The 12,869-nt window shown below is 41.0% G+C and overlaps 1 protein-coding gene and 1 pseudogene across 1 annotated transcript in view; both read left to right on the forward strand.

Annotated features, from left to right (window-relative positions):
- LOC144491525 (contactin-4-like) overlaps nt 1-12,869 on the forward strand; it is a 1,235,140-nt gene that overhangs the window by 232,204 nt on the left and 990,067 nt on the right. The window lies entirely within an intron of this gene.
- Nucleotides 10,198-10,372, forward strand: LOC144491943 (U2 spliceosomal RNA; annotated as a pseudogene).

Genomic DNA, 12,869 nt, shown 5'->3' on the forward strand with positions numbered 1-12,869 from the left:
GCAGGCTAGACTTGTATCCAGTGGAGCTTAGAAGAGGAGGAGTCAACTTGATTGGAACATATAAGGTCCGAAAGGATCTTAACAGGGTAGAAGTGGAAAAGATGTTTCCTTTGGTGGGAGAAATCTGATTCTAAGGGTAACATTTTAAAATTAAGGGCTCACCCATTTAAGACAGAGGTAAGGAAAATATTGTGTTCTCAGGATCGTGAGTCTTTGGAACTCTCTTTGTCAAAATGTGGGGGAAGCAGAGTCCAGGAATGTTTTTCAGGCAGAGCTAGATATATTGTTTATCAAAAAGGAGGTAAAAGGTTATCGGGGATGGATAGAAATGTGGAGTTGAGTTTATAGTCAGACCAGTCACGGTCTTATTGAATGCCGGCAGAGGTCTAAGTGGCCTGTTCCTAATTCATATATTCCTATGTATGTTTGCAGTTGGGAATGCAAACTGGAAGGAGGACACAAAGAGGTTGCAAAGAGAGTTTAAGTGAATGGGCAACAAGGTTGCAGATGGAGTATAATGTGGGGAAGTGTGAGGTTTAGTTGAATTGAAAAAGCAGAATATTTTTTAAAAGCCATGTAACTTACTATATTGATTTTCAGTGGGTCTTGGCTGTATTTGCACAAGGAACACAAAGTTATTATGCAGCTACAGCCAGTAATTAGGAAGGCAAATGGCATGTTGGCCTTTATTGAAAAGGGCTTAGAGTACGAGAATAAAGAAGTCTTGCTACAATATTACAGGGCTTTGATGAGGCCATACCTGTAATACTGAGAGTACTTTATGTCTCCGTTTTTAAGGAAGGATGTAGTTGCATTAGAGGCAGTAGAGCAAAGGTTGCCCAAGATGGGAAGATTGTTCTAAGATGAGAGGCCGAGTAATTTGAGTTGATATTCTCTGGAGTTTAGAAGAATGAAAGCTGATCTCATTTAAACATAAACATGAAGGGGATTGAAAGGGTAAACACAGACTGTGTTTCCCCTGACCTGGGAATGGAGAACAGAGGCTCAGTATAAGGAACTGATAATTTAGGACTATGGTAAGGAGAAACTTCTTCACTTAAATGGTTGGTGAATCTTTGGAGTTGTCTACCCCCAGGGAGTTTGGATGCTCTATAATAGAATATACTTAAGTCTTATGTAGACAGAATTTTGGTGTCTTAGGGAATCAAAGGATATGGAGAGCAGATGAGAAAGCGGAGTTGAAGCTGATGATCCACCATGATTGCGTTGAATAATGAAGCAGTTTTGACAGGCTGTATGGTCCACACCTGCTTCTGTTTCCTATATTCTTACCCTCTTATCCATCGCTACCTCTGTAACTCCTTCAGCCTATAGCCTTCTGAGTATTCTGCATTCCTTAAGCTCTGTCCTCTTGTTCACCCCCCATTCCTTTCACCCCACTATTCGCAGATGTCCCTTCAGGCACCGATAGCTCAGGAACTTCCTGACTAAGTTTCTGTATCTCTCCACTTCCTTTAAGATCCTCCTTAAAAATTGACATTTTTTTGCTCAAGCCATGAGCCACTTGTCTTAATATATCTTTCTTTGACTCAGTGTCAGTGATTGTCATTATGTTCCTTTGGAGTGCCTGAGAAATTTTCTGACATTGAAGTGCTGCACAAATGAAATGGAAGGTGTTGTTGTTGGTGATAGCAGTCACTTGTTAGTTATCTGATACCAGGTATTGCACTGGTTATCTTTGGAGAATGCCTTTCAGTACTTTACTTGAGAACACAAAACACAACCCCTCTTTTTCTTCACTTTCTCTTGCGTAAGTTGCAGTGTAGCATCTGTAAAACTGGAGGGGCATGAATCAGGAGCATCTGTTGTGCAGGAATTGCCCAGCACATGTTCCTCCTTTTGTGTTGCATGCAAAAATATTGAATTCTAAATAGCACCTGCTGTCCTTTAAATGACAGTCAGCTGTGGAACTAGTACTTGTGAGCTCACTGTATGGTTGGGAAGTCACGCTGAATACCGAATATATGCAAATCTCAAATATCAGGAATACGCATTCATGCAAGTGCAGGTTACCAGCAAATATTACAATCCAGCATTTATCTCAGTGAGCTTGTTTAAAATTAGAAAGTTAATTTACAAATTTTCAGTATTTGTCCTGATGAGTGTACAAGAATATTGAATGGATGCAAGAGAAGTCTAAAAATCTGTCCTGCCCTGCAGGACAATGCCTTCTAATCATTGCATTGAGTTGGTTGATGATGCGCATGCTGCTCATTAGGTTCGATGATCATCAAGGATGCTGTCAAAATTTCCCCTCTCATAATGTCATAATGTACACCCATGCAAGTACAGTTAGTCCAAAATACTCACATTGTACTGTTCATCTTTATTTTGCACGTGAATTGGAATTTTCTGACTCTGGGGCGGCACGGTAGCACAGTGGTTAACACTGCTGCTTCACAGCTCCAGGGTCCCGGGTTCGATTCCCGGCTCGGGTCACTGTCTGTGTGGTGTTTGCACATTCTCCTCGTGTCTGCGTGGGTTTCCTCCGGGTGCTCCGGTTTCCTCCCACAGTCCAAAGATGTGCGGGTTAGGTTGATTGGCCAGGTTAAAAATTGCCCCTTAGACTCCTGAGATGCGTAGGTTAGAGGGATTAGCGGGTAAAATATGTGGGGGTAGGGCCTGGGTGGGATTGTGGTCGGTGCAGACTCGATGGGCCGATTGGCCTCCTTCTGCACTGTAGGGATTCTATGATTCTATGATTCTATTCTATGATTCATACCTGCTTCTTCTAAGAAGAAAGAATTTGCCTTGATATAGCACCTCTCATGACCTTGACCTGTTGCACAAATTTGAATTGCTGTCAGCATTGTAATATTCATTAAAAGTAAGACTTATTCTCTGAAAAAGGTACTTGATACTTCTGCCAAATTGTCATCACATTTCTAATATTGGGAAAACCGCAGAATCCCTGGATATAAACAGGTTATCACATTTGCAAGTTATGCTGTAGCTGGACATTGAGATGGGAAGTTTTAACAGCATCCTTGGTGATCATAGAAGCGAATGAACAACATGTGCATCATCAACCATCTAAAGCTGAAGAACTATTCAAAGTAATGAGTATAAGGTATTCTATAACAGGGCAAAACTGATTTTTAGACTTGCCTTGCATCCATTTTTCTTGTATGTTCATCAGAGTTTGAAACTGATGGTAAACATCCTTACCAAAAAAGGATATTTATGAATGAACTTTATCATTTCAAACAAATTGCTGAGAAATGCTGGATTAGAATATTTGTTGGATATGAATTCACCAACAATCATATACTATTTGTCATTAATCCTACAGTAATAATTGCTTAAGTTATTATTTTATATCATAGTGGAAAGTTAGTTTAATGCATTATCTACACCCAAGTTCAGGAGGTTTCTGTAATGCTGCTCAATAATGCTGATCATTGTTCAAAATCGCAACAGATACTTTTAGTCTTCTAATTTCTCCTCTGTATTCTTTCTTCATATGTTAACACACAGGACTCTATTCTCTGCAGGCAGAAAGAACAGGTACACACATTGCGCCTGTTTAAACAAAATAAGTGCCAGCGATTCTTTGGTCCATTTCCCAGGGCAATGCCTTCACCAATCAAATTCAACCTGCCTGGTTTGAATTTAAACAAAGTTTAGCAATCAACTCAGTCATCAGTGAACTGATGCAGTCTCCATGGCAACACCTGTACCAATCTGAGTCCACTTGCCAATCAATTAGCACTCTCTTCTCATGAAGTACAAGTTGTTGTTCCCTTTACACTTAGTATTCTTGTGAATTGGTCTGATGACTGCAAGACATGAAGCTTTGACAACATGTGTCTTTTTCAGCAGTATTCAAAATAGATCGTGTTTGGAAAGCCTTTCACCTTTAGTTGATTACATTATATTTTGAATCCATTAGGGAAGTACGAGTGTCGGCTTGGTTCAGTGGACACTTTTCTTGCTTCTGAGTCAAAAGGTCATTGGTTGAAGCATTTTTGGAGGAGCTGTCCTATGAATGACAAGTTAACCTGAGTCCCCTCTGTCTGTTGAAAAGAGAGGCAGACTGTTCTCCTGGGTTCTGGCTACATTTATCTTTCAAACTTTACTACCAAAAACTGTTTAGCTGATTATTCATCACATTATTGTTTTGGAGAATCTTGCTTTGCACAAAACACCAGATCTGTTTAATATCATTATAAAACTTGTGCTTCAAAGGAAATCATTCCATGCAACAAAAAAAAACCATCAGGTGTTTCTGGGGTATGTGGCATGCCATAATATAATCAAAACTTTTTGTACTTAAGGGCCACTGCAGTATTAATCAATTTATAAAGGAACAACCTTTTTAACTTGTGTTCAGCAACTCCATACGAGATGCCTGATTATGAATGTCATTAAATTTTGATAGTTAGAAATATTTACTGATTGTTCAGTATTTCTCACAAATATGGATGTAAAGACGAAGAACCAAACTTTGCTCTCGATGCCAGTTTGTTTTTAACACATAGGGATGAATGCTTTATTGTTGGCTGTGAAAATGCTGAGATAAGCATTCACTGAAGTTCTCAAATATGCTGCTCTATTATAAGCACTGATCGTCACTGATGGATTCTCAAAATCATAAATTCACCTTAAATGGCTGGCGTTGCTCCATTTAGGAGGAAACACAATTCCATGGAGTAGCATTACCCCATGAATTGGCAATTGACTTGCAAATTAAGCTTGAAATTGTATTAATTTTCAAAATTGGTGATTTTACTCAATATTTGTACATCATTGAATGCGGCAGCACTTTACAATGCAGCTTTTTTAAAAGAAGTTCTTTATATTAAAATGTATTCCTGGATATATTTAGGAGTGGTGACCTGGTGTAGTTTGCTTAGTTGAAATGGGGTCATCACAAAAATAACTCTTTAATCAGTGTTTAGCCCACCACCTATGAGTAACCTAATTTTAAGTACTAGAATTGGATGTAAAAGAAAGTACAGAAGCATTTATTAATTTCATTATTGTACATGGTTGTTTTTTTGGCAAACTATTTATTAATATGTGAAAGCTTTTAAGAAGTCTCTATTTATGTCATTGCACATTAAAAAAGCAACTTAATTTAAGAGCTTCCTCGCAGGTCGAACAGGTGGAATTAGTGGAAACTTACCCAGTGAGGCATAGCCAGGTTTTTGTGAACAGGGCTGGATTTTAGTGCAATATTTTATAAACTAGCACAAAAGACTCTGGAAACTCTATAATAGCATAACTTATTCTTAAAGTTCCTTGACTTTTTGACTGAATTGGTCAATTTTGGCTGAATTGTGCTTTAAAAAAACTCAACCTAGCTGAAGCTCCAGACTAACAGATATGGAGGTCATTGCCCATTGGCAAGATGCATGGGTGCATACATAAGTTTTTTATTTGTTTTGTTATTGAAAGATTGAAATTTCCAACTCAGATCAAGTTCTGTCGGAGGTAGTTGAAATGAATTAAATAACTGTATAAATGTGGCCCACTCACTGTTCTCCCATTGTCAGTTAGCTCAAGTGATTTACCAGCATAATCTTCGGAGTAAGAAAAAAGAATAAACATCATTGTTTAAAAGTATTGTAACTCTCATATCATAGAATTCCGACAATGAAGAAGAGGCCATTCGGCCCATCGTGCCTGCACCAGCTCACTGACAGAGTATCTTACCCCGACCCTCTCCCTTGCCCTATCCCTGTATTCCTACACATTTAACATGGTTTAGCCATCTAATCTACACATGGCCAATCCACCTAACCTACACATTTTTGGACTGTGGGAGGAAATCGGAGCATCTGGAGGAAACCCACGCAAACATGGGGAGCATGTGCAAACTCCACACAGTCACCCAAGGCCGGAATTGAACCCAGGTCCCTGGAGCTGAGAGGCAGCAGTGCTAATGGTGCCACCAGTGATATTTTCACATCATGAAAATTAGATGGAGCGCTGGTCTTTCAAGAGATTTTTGGCAAAATATGTCATTTTATTTTAATAGACTTGGATGACCCTCATTTCATATATTATGGTCAGTTTATTTTCTCCTAATATCAGGATCAGTGTGCAATCCATTCATCAACGTAAGAAAAGTAGGAATTAGTAAAAGCCTTTGAAGTTTTTGAAATGTAAGGGTATCTGGCATAACAAGGGTTAATCACACTGGGAAACCGTGCCATTGACAGTATGCTGTAAGGAGACACATGTTCTAAGACCAGGGTAAGTTGTGGACTGGACAGAGACCTGTGTAATAAGCATGGTGTTAGCTCAAAGCTGGGGCTATACCTTGCATACATGCATGTAGTTATGTGTATTTAATAAATATTTAACATTCAACTGCACAAGACTCAGAGACGGGAATCTTACCACTGTTCACTCTGTGGGATGTTCCCATCCTGCCACAGTGAGCGGAGATTTGGCTGGCCACCAAACTCTCCAACCTCACTGCAGTGGCAGCGTGGTGAGAACAGCCAGGAAGATCAAGTCCAGAACCTTTTCGTGAGACCTACTGAACACACACGATATCACAGTTTTGTTACTAAATTTATAAAGTAAAGCTAAAAATACTTTGTTCATGCTTTTTCACTGTTAGCTACTTTCAAATCCTACAGAATCCAGATAGCATTTGACTCTTGATAGGCAGCTATAAGCCTGTATTGCATTCAAACCAAATGACATATCATGTGAAACTTAAGCAAGTAATTCAGAAAGAATTTGGAAAAGCAAGACGCAGAACTGAAGGTCATTATTAAATTTAATATGACAAGCACTATCTGAAAACAAGCAAAAGAAACCTCAACCTTGCACATATAACATGCAAACATTCTTCTGAGGAAACTACTGGGTAAGAAGTCATGTTTACCCCTGATATTAGAAAAAAAGAGGACATTCCAGGCATTCATAATCCTGAGTGTTTTGTTGGCTCACAATGTCCTGCTATTCGTTACACACAGAGAACCAGATAGATTCTTGACTGCCATTTTGCTACAATACTAATGTGATTAGATATAATGGCTCATCATTCACTAAGTCTTAAACCCTAGATTTGCATCCACAGTACCCACAGAAAATGACCTGTTAATTGGTTATCTACATTCTGTCACACAGTTAAAGTTTAAATTTTATTTGTTAGTGTCACAAGTAGGCTTACATTAACATTGTAATGAAGTTACTGTGAAAATTCCCAAGTCGCCACACTCTGGCACCTGTTCGGGTACACTGATGGATAACGGCCAAAGCACCTAATCAGCACATCTTTCGGACTGTGGGAGGAAACCGGAGCACCCGGAGGAGACCCACGCAGACACGGAGAGAACGTGCAGACTCCACACAGACAGTGACCCAAGCCAGGAATCAAACCCGGGTCCCTGGTGCTGTGCAGCAGCAGTGCTAACCACTGTGCCACCCGGCTGCCCACAGATGGAATCAATGGACTTTCAGTTTGCGTGATTCAGAATATTGGCTACATCCAGGGAAAGATTTGACCAAGTGTTTTCCAAGGAAATTGGAAGAAATCCTGCACATTCAGCAATGATGCCATCTCAACACAGCTTTAGCAAAAGCTTGTGTAGTATGGCATAGTTCTCACTATTCAGAAAAACTATTGCATAAGTTAAATGAGAGAACGTCTCTGGTTACAGCAGCTACTAGAGTGAATCTCATAGAAACCTGAAATCTTTCCTTATCATGGTTGCCTTGAGCTATCATTCTGTGGTAAATCCCTTGTTCATCCATCAATCTATAAGTCTTATTTCTGACATGTTCTCGTCAGGAAATTAGTATACCTAGGGTATGGGAAACCTGACCTGTTTTAGTTGTGCAGGATCCTATTTGACTCAAACTTGTTAATTTTTATAAGAAGACTGTATAAAACTGTTTTCACTCTGTTACTAAAATATAATTATTTTAGGACTGGCAGCTATCACAGAATCAATCAATCATGGGGCTGAAATAATATGTTTAAACTGAATTCATTAGCCATGTTGGTTTTTAATCCAATGGTCTGCCCCCTAATAAATTCACATTTCCACTGTTACTGTCGTTAAAAATAATTGCAACACGTATGAGTACATTTCCCCATAATTGTTCCTATATTGTGCCTTAAGCAATCTGTCCATAAGTGTTCAGACCGGGGCTTAAGTCATACTCAGTTCCCAGAGTTTAGAGTCTTCACCTGAGCTATCATGACAGGATGCCTGCTTTTAGAATGCATGCCTGCTGACCTGAGTAACTCCCATACCATTTACTATTTTGCGTTTCTATCGTACTACTTGGAGGACTTGATCTTGTGGCACAGTGGGCAGCATCCCTGCTTCTGAGCCACAAGTTCCGTGTTCAAGTACCACTCCAGGACTTAATGGCCAAGGGAAGTGTGTTTATGGAAAGTTGAGTACCAACTTGTAAATCCTTCCAACATATGGCAGGTGGTAATAGTAGGAGAGTTTCTTGGTCAGCCATGTGATGGAAAGAAAATTGGAGCCTCTGCCATCACTATTCACAGATCTGGATGACAACATACATGTAAAAGTGTACGGCCGGGATCTCTTCTCTCTTACTCTCTCCACCCCACATCACCACTACCACCGTGACACCTCCCCCCTCCACCCCACCCCACCACCACTACATAGTGTGTTTTCGAGCAGAGGAAGCACCTCAGCCATTGGATGCGGCTTCAGTCCCGCTGAAGTCTATGCCGTTTTGTGTGAATTGCTTGCCCCCCCCCGCTAGACTGGAAGATCCTTAGGGAGTTTGTTGGCTGGATAGCTGGTGTGGACCAGATTGGTGTCAACGGTGCAAGGTGCGATATTCATTCTGGTTGGAGTGAATTCGGAACCTGCCTTCTTGCCTTACTCACAATGGGAATTATGATTCTATGGGCTGGAATTTGCCTTTGAGCAGAGAACGCAAGATTAAAGCACATGGGATTGTGGGAAGTATATTGAGATGGATAGAAAACTGTTTGGCAGAGAGGAAACAAAAAGTAGGAATTAATGGGTGCTTTTCAAATTGGCAAGCAGTAACTAGTGGGGTGCCACAGGGCTCGGTGCTGGGAACTCAGCTATTCGCAATATATATGAATGATTTGGATGAGGGAACAAAATGTAACATCTTTAAGTTTGCAGATGATACCAAGTTGGGTGGGAAGGTGAACTGTGATGAGGATGCAGAAATCCTTCAGAATGATCTGGGCAGGTTGGGTGAATGGGCTGATCAATGGCAGATGCAGTATAATTTGGATAAGTGTGAGGTTATTCACTTTGGAAGCAAAAACAAGAAGGCAGATTGCTATGTGAATGGTGGTAAATTGGGAGAGGGGAGTGTGGACCTGGGTGTCCTTGTGCACCAGTCACTGAAGGTAAGCATGCAGGTGCAGCAGGCGGTAAAGAAGGCAAATGACATGTTGGCCTTCATTTCGAGAGGTTTCGAGTACAGGAGCAGGGATGTGTTGTTGCAATTATACAGGGCCTCGGTGAGGCCACACAAAGAGTATTGTGTGCAGTCTTGATCTCCTTTACTGAGGAAGGATGTACTTGCTCCCAAGGAGTGCAGCGAAGGTTTACCAGTTTGATTCCGGGGATGGCGGGACTGATGTACGAGGAGAGATTGACTAGGTGAGGATTGTTTTCGCCGGAGTTCAGATGAATGAGGGGGGAATCTCATAGAGACTTATAAAATTCTAACAGGGCTCGACAGGGTAGATGCAGGGAGGATATCCCCAATAGTGGGGAGTCCAGAACCAGGGGTCACAGTCTGAGGATTCAGAGTAGACCATTTAGGACAGAGGTGAGGAGGCATTTCTTCACCAAAGAGTGGTGAGCCTGTGGAATTCATTACCACAGGAAGTAGTTGATGCCAAACATTAAATGTATTCAAGAGGCGGCTGGCACTTGGGTGAATGGGATCAAAGGTTATGGGGGAAAAAGCAGGATTAGGCTATTGAGTTGGATGATCAGCCATGATCATAATGAATGAAAGAGCAGGCTCAAAGGGCCAAATGGCCTCCTCCTGCTCCTATCTTCTATGTTTCTAGACAACACGAAGAAGAAATGTGACACTCAACTACATCAAAGCTTGATTCCTAATCTGTGCAGTGGCAGTAGTAAATGTGCTGTACTTGGTCTTAACATTTTTAAAGTAGGTGCCTCAGAAAATACAGCCAGAGTTTCTATGTATGTCATTCTCTAGTAATTCTTAGTCGCTTCTCGGCCTTTTGGCTAAGATCAAGTGTAGTATGGATAGGATGCTGTGCTTGGTTGAGGTCATTAGGTTACATTTAAGTTTCATATTCATATGAAGCAATTTTTTAAAGCGGCATCTCGGCCTTTTGGCTAAGATGCAGATGAGATCCAGCCTTGGAGGAGGAACCCTGCCCCTCCTCGAATCAGCTGGGCTCATGTAGATCAGGCCCAAGACAGGTGTGAAGGCCCTGTCTTGTCAGCCTGGATCGGAAATGTCTCAACTTGTTGAGACTCTGAATTGGACTTGATTTGATTGAATTGGAAAAGTATTTTTAAAAATTCTTAACAGGCAAGAGTTGATGTGTAGGTGACAATTCAATGGGATTTGCTGAAGATTTCTCACATCTGTGATTAAATTACTCATGAATATCTACTATGCAGCCTTAAAAATGAAATATAAGAATTAACCTTGGAAGATTTATTGGAATACTGGCATATGTGGGACTGTAACTTTGGCTTTAGATTCTGTCTACAGTAAAAAGATAATAAGGGGAGTAAATGAAGGAATTCAAAAAATCTACTAACATTGTACCAGTTTGATTATTTAAAGCAGCTGTTCCTAAACTGTGGGTCATGTATCCCTGGGATATGGAAGACAACGCTGAGAAATACACAGGAGACATCGTCTAATGGTGGATTTCAGGTCTAATGTAAACTATGAAGCATTTTTCTCATCTATTTTGCTTAATAAATTTCCATTGTGTGTGTGCAGGTGAACATGGAAGGTGGACGTTTGCTCTATCTGTTGCATTTTTCCCAAATGCAAGGGCATGTAGTTTGTCCCGGGGCACAGGTCCCTGTGTCATTTGGTCATCAGTGATCCTTCAGTCCAAATTTTGAGCTTCCTTACGGTGGTTGGTATGGGACCCTGAAACAGTGCACCATCCGGGACGAGGAGTCAATCATCTACAGCTGGCCTTTTGCTTGACAAGCCACTGACTGCCACCGGTAGTTTCATGAGACAGTCATAACCTGGCTGTAAATGGACTTCTTGGGTGGGATTTTACAGCTTTGCTCATCCCGAAACCGTAAAATCCCACCCGAGGTCAACGGACCTTTCCATGTTCCGCCCCTCGCCCGTTCCGATTCCTATAGTGGACAGGGCGGTAAAATTCCGGCCGTCAGGTCTGGAAGAGAGAGGATCAATTGCTCCCGACTCTTGACTTCAATCACTGATTGTGGTCATGGGACACCCGTGTGTCTCCTGGCTGGCTTCCCGAGGGAAGGAGGCACATACTGACCTCCTCCATGGAGAGCCTTGTTCTCTTTGAACCTGGCTGCTGGTGGTTGACAAAGGAGCCAGGATGAGTTAACGAGGTTGGATGGTTACCTGTGCCATCTGATGCAACAGAAGACTCTGCTGAAAATGTAACCAATTTTTATAAGAAATGCAGAGTTCCAATTGTTTTTGTTAAAAAAGACCAACCCTCTGTCACTCACTTGGAAAATATACAAATCATTTACAAAATATTATTCATATTCTTTACATATATGTATGCATGATGGTAACATACGAGGGGGATATTGTCTTGATTAATAACTTCATTTGATTTGTGTGCAGATACAACACAATAACCTGAATAGAAAATTCAAACAAAAGCTTGAATTCCTATAGTGCCTTTAATGTTAACTGTTCCATGGAACTTAAGAAAAAGAAGTTGGCAGGGAAAGGAATGCAAGCCATGGAGAGAGAGATTAGTCGGAGATGACTAAAACCAAGACAAATAATGGTTCTCCAATATACTTCTAATGAAGCTGAAATTGGTGGACATGGAGAGGAAGCCAAAGAGAGAATGGAGCCATTGTACAGATAATAACTTTTGACTCAAACCATTATTTGTCACTGTAAACACTGGCCAGAATTTTCCAGCTGTTCTGATCAGTGGGATCTTCTGGTTCCGTCGACAGCGAATCCCTGCCACAGGTTTCCCGATTTCAAGGGATGCATAGAATTGGAAACCCCATTGACAGCAACAGAATCAGAAGATCTCACTGCTGGCCAATGGAGGGCTGCATCTACCACCCCGAAATGTGCCACGTGGCATGTGAAAATTCCCACTCAGTGTGTCCATGCTCAAACAAACAACCTCATCCATCACATTAATGGTAAGTAGCAGTGGTATCATCCCTACCTCTGGGTTCAAGTCCTATTTCAGGACTTGATGGCTACACAAGGTACTTTCATAATGTGGTGAACCAGGTTTACTATCAGCTTGTAAATCTTTCCAATATCACTGATAGCAGACAATGAGATTGGGAGAGTTTGCTCATCAGCGATAGTGCAGAAGGCAATGGCGAACCACTGCACTTCATGGCCGATTATTATGGGCCCATCCAATGGAAGTCTAAGGTTGCCAACACACTCTTCGGGCATGGTAGCTGAAGGGGGAAGAATACTATGAATCCATGATTTAGAGTTGTACATGTATATTACAACATATTCATCTTGTTTGGGCATTAAAGGGATTAATCTTAAAATATTAAAGCAGTGTAGGGGTATGTGGGCAGCAGGTAGATCTGAAAGGCGAATACAGAGTTAAAGTTTAGGAATTTCTGAATTAAAACGTGTCAAATGTCAGTCCAAATTGATCAGCAGAGATGAATAGTTGTGAAATAGCTGTACCCACC

Source organism: Mustelus asterias, chromosome 3, assembly GCF_964213995.1.
Source record: "Mustelus asterias chromosome 3, sMusAst1.hap1.1, whole genome shotgun sequence".
In the NCBI taxonomy this organism is placed as follows: Eukaryota; Metazoa; Chordata; class Chondrichthyes; order Carcharhiniformes; family Triakidae; genus Mustelus; species Mustelus asterias.